The sequence below is a fragment of the Ceratotherium simum genome, chromosome 2, assembly GCF_057802395.1.
Source record: "Ceratotherium simum simum isolate JZ-2026a chromosome 2, ASM5780239v1, whole genome shotgun sequence".
Taxonomy (NCBI): Eukaryota; Metazoa; Chordata; class Mammalia; order Perissodactyla; family Rhinocerotidae; genus Ceratotherium; species Ceratotherium simum.
In genome coordinates, this window is record NC_141901.1 from 86,894,433 (window position 1) to 86,898,856 (window position 4,424).

At 37.5% G+C, this 4,424-nt stretch overlaps 1 non-coding gene across 1 annotated transcript; it reads left to right on the plus strand.

Annotated features, from left to right (window-relative positions):
* The first annotated feature begins 2,513 nt into the window (after positions 1 to 2,513).
* LOC147918086 (U6 spliceosomal RNA) lies at positions 2,514 to 2,619 on the plus strand. The gene has a single exon (XR_015549339.1). It is a non-coding gene; the product is annotated as a U6 spliceosomal RNA (small nuclear RNA).
* Positions 2,620 to 4,424: the final 1,805 nt, after the last annotated feature.

Here is a 4,424-nt window from a genome sequence, read left to right on the forward strand (position 1 = left end):
TGAGTATTTTAAAAAGATTGAAAAGGTTATTAAGAATAGGATCTAAAGGTCTAACAAGACTCTTAAAAAAGGGCCCAAGAATGTGTAAATCTGCGTGGGCTCCTCGAAGGCTGCAGCTGCATTGTACCATGTGGGCGGTCACTGACAGGGACCACTGCTCCCGAGAACGTGTCACAGGGGATTCTGCCTCCAGAGCCTCTGCCCTCCGAGAGCAGATTGCAATTGCTCCTCAAGTATGAAAACTGGGGAATGACTGACTTAAAGGACAGAAAATTTGCATCATTTTATTTTATGCAAATATGCAGTGTTACTCATGCACTCACGCCTGAGGGAGATTACTTTAGTATTTTAGGCCTGTTTGCTCCTCTATAAAAAGGAATAACAGTAATTGTCTCACAGACTGAAGTAAGGACTAAATTGGCGCACTGGCTGAGAAGTAGTATGTATGTGCTGAATAAACAGTGGTTTTTATTTTGTTCACAAATTGAAATTCAGAAGTGTGTTACAAATGGTTAAGTGTATTTGAGATAGAATTACGAGGGCCTTATTGTACTTCAACTACGTTACAGCTTAGATTGGCTTATGTGAGCAGCGAGCAAGGTGTTGCTACCATGTCTAACAGAGCTTTAAGGGAAAATAATTTCTCAGAGCTACACCACTGGCACACTCCTGGAGTTTTGAAACCATGGTACACTTGTAAATTGAGTGTTACTGAGATCTTTTCCATGTTGCCTATCTAATATTTATCTCTCTTTTCTGAATATCGGCTGTTAGATAACCTAGAAGAGACATCACAACTTTCATGATCAGAAAGAAACTATTTCTTTGACAGTAGTATCCACTTTTTTTTTAACTTCCGCTAATTGGTGCTTCTCTTGGCTTCCATTTAATGTCAAGTAGCTTGCGGACCTTTGACCCTAAATTAATGAATGACTTTTTCTACAGCATTGATAAGTCAGACTCCTTGGGCTTGAGGCATTATTCGTCTCACTCTGTAAGGACATTTACATTTTATCTTTTAGTCAAATTTTTTGTGGTTTTATATGTACAATAAATGAAAAACTATGATTAGAAATCTCTAACAAAAATCATAGAAAATAGCATAGATCTTGGTAGAAACTTGTCCATTCGTAGGACAGCACTTGTATACTCATTCAAGTGGAACAGACAAGCTGCAGCACCGTCAATACAAGATAGTCAGTAACAGAAAATGAGCTGTGAAGCTGTGCTAGGTATCGTAATATGAGAATCACATCGAGAACAGCGACCGGGAATTATTTATATAAAGTTGGTAGATGGACAGAATAAAAACATTAAGCAAATATCTATAGATGGGCACTGTGGTTTTCACTGTATATAAGTAAAGTACAAACGAATTTTGGCACGTGGAAAAGGTTAATTATGTGACTGAAGTAGAGATTAGAGATAAAGTTTAGGATTTTCATGTCTTGTCAGATTGATGCGTAATAGTAGATCTATGTTACTTGATCTGTTGAGTTTGTCCCTTGAGTTTGTCAGGGGATAAAGCATTTCAGTTTTGGTGGCCACCAGGACAGGACATCAGGACAGAGGCAGGGAGAGTGATGGCTGTTTTTCTTTCGAGTGGGTTCTTCAAGGCCGGCCTGGACTCTGGGTGAGCCTGGTGCTAGTACCATAGGCAAGCGAATGCCTTGTGCTCCATTTCAGAAAGTGCCATTGGCTCCTGTGACTAGGGGAGGGGTCATGGAGTGGAACACCAATATCTTTGTACATGTAACTCCAGGGCAGTAGATGGCTTCAGGGACAACAAAGAGGAATGCCAACACCAGAGATAACCCAGATGAGCCCTGGGTAAATGATTTAGCACCAAACATTGCCTCAGAAAGGAATAATATATTTCATCTGAAACTGATGTGAATTTTATGTTTCCAAGTGCCCGTGTTGGCAACAAAGCCAGTAAACATTTAAATAGGATTTTCAAGCTGACAGTTTACTCAGACTTTCTACTACTTTCGCTTAAATGGGAAATGCATCAATTCACTCCTTATTCATTTCTACAATTGAAAGGAAGTGTTTATGGTCTGTTTTAAAGCTGCTGTGGATTTATTTGTATTAACATCTTAATTTTGCTAAATGCCAACAAATGCTGTGCCTTGTGTTCACTCTCTGTTAGTAAATTGCCTGAAAGAAACAGTTTCATTGTAAAATTTAAGAAATATGTCATAGCTAATATTTCCAGAAGCCAAGAAGCTATCTATTTCTACATTTATCTCTACATCTACATCTGTATCCGTACCTACATCTATCTATATTGTCCAATGGTCACATTCTCAAGCATACTGTAGAAAATAGAAATTGACATGTTCAGATGGAGTTAATATGATTAAAATCTATATAAAAATTAAACATACACACATACTTAAAAAAAAGACTGCAATAAATGAAGGTAAAGACTTTTTCTTACACCCTAAAACAAACGTAGTTTATAAGACCCATCTGTTCATTCTTGGATTTTCTGTTCTACTTCTGTGGTTGGCCTCACTTCTGTAGCACTTATAACAACAGTGGAATATTACAGAGAAGATTAGCATAGCTCCTGTGCAAAAATGACTTACAAATTTGTAAAGTTGCCATGTTTTTGCATGGTTAATTACTTCTTTCTTTGGGTTCCCATGGCATACTGTATACACATTAGCTGTCATCTTACTGTGTTATAATTATTTGTTTACTTCTCTGTCCCTCTCATTAGAAGCAGAAGCCCTAAAAGAAAGAAATTATTCTTTGTATCCGTAGTGGGTAGCGCAGGGCCTGGCTTCTAAAAAGCATCCAGAAAATGTTTAATGAATGAATAAAGCTTTATAGTCTATGAGTAAGAAACGTGCAGCAATTCTTTCTATATAGCACGCTAGCCCAGAAATTGATTCTAAACAGTTAATCCTTTTCTTCCCTCCTCATCTTGTCTTCCTGATGACAGAAATTCTATTTTAGTGTGATGCCCACATGGCCACCTCCTGTTGATGACTAGTGGGCACAACTCAGCTCAGTGATGGACAGATGGACACCCCTGCTGTTGTTCTTGGCCATAAGACTGTTCCTGCCTACTCTCTTAGATGCATCAAATCTGCTTTTCTCCCTTCTTTTTTTGTAGGACTGTGCATATTTGCTCATAAGACTGTCTTGCTATATTTGCAATATTAGAGGCCATAAGAAGGCTCTGGAAGGACAGATAAGCAGAAATATTTTGAGAGATGCATGTTGTCCAACACAAAAGAAGAGGATTCCATGGAAAAGAAGCCATAAAATATGGCTATTATTCAACTGAAGCGGGGTAGATCTTCACTCTTTTTTTTCTACCATAGTGGGCTTGATTAGAAGAGAAATAAAATTGCAAAATATTCCTGGAAAAAGAGATCCAGATTATGGTACCCATTTGAATTTTTCAACTAGATGACTGCATAGAGTTATAATTCATTTAAATTTTATGTATAATTACATACATAAATAGTAGTTGCTTCAAATTAGCAATGTAAACTACAGTTGCATAGATAAGACATTGACATGTTACTTAATTTTTTAAACCATATACAACACTCAAAAGCATTTTAACATAGATATTTTCTTTACTAGAAAAAAGGAAATGGGGGGAGGAAATTAATATTTTTTTAGTTTCTATCATGGGTCAGGCATTTTTATGCCTTTTCCTGTGTTTATGTAATCCTCAGAATTGCATTGTGAAATACATTTTATTAGGATTATTTTACAAAAGAAAAAACTTGGGCTCAAAGATAATAAGTAATTTGCTCCTGGTCACAGAGCTAGGAAGTGACAAAACTGATTCCAAATCAAGTCTTTCCAACTCAAATTATCCTCTCCTTACTATGTTGGATTAGCCAGCACACAGTCAGTTTTCAGGAATTTCGGTTTTTGTTATGTAAACAGTAGTGTTTTAAAGAATTTTCCATAATTGTGAAGGGTGTCTTTGACACCAACTAAAAATATTTCTGCTAAGTGAGTTGGGGTACTTGTCCCCTTTTCCAGATGAGTAAGTGGGTCGATTGAAAAAATAATTCAATAATGTGATGCCAGGGAAGTGATCTCTGAATTTTTGGAATGACTAGGCTGGAGAGCAGAGAGCTCCAATGTTTCACAAACATTTTTCAGAAACTACTGGTCCACTTTCTCAAAGTCAAGATTCATCTTGGTTACCTTGTCTACCTGAAGGATCCATGCCTGCGCTAGCATGATGGGGTCTGACCAGATCTCTTGATTTCATTCTTGTTTTGACCCAATTCGTGGAACACCAGTGATCTCAACTGACAAAGGGGGTTGAGCTAAGAATCACTCCAGCCTTCTGGGGCTCTCTTAGCAAGCATCAATTTGTGGCTAGATTTTTCTGAGGGGATTTTTCTGGGATTGTTCCTGTGTATATCTAGCCCCTAGGAGAA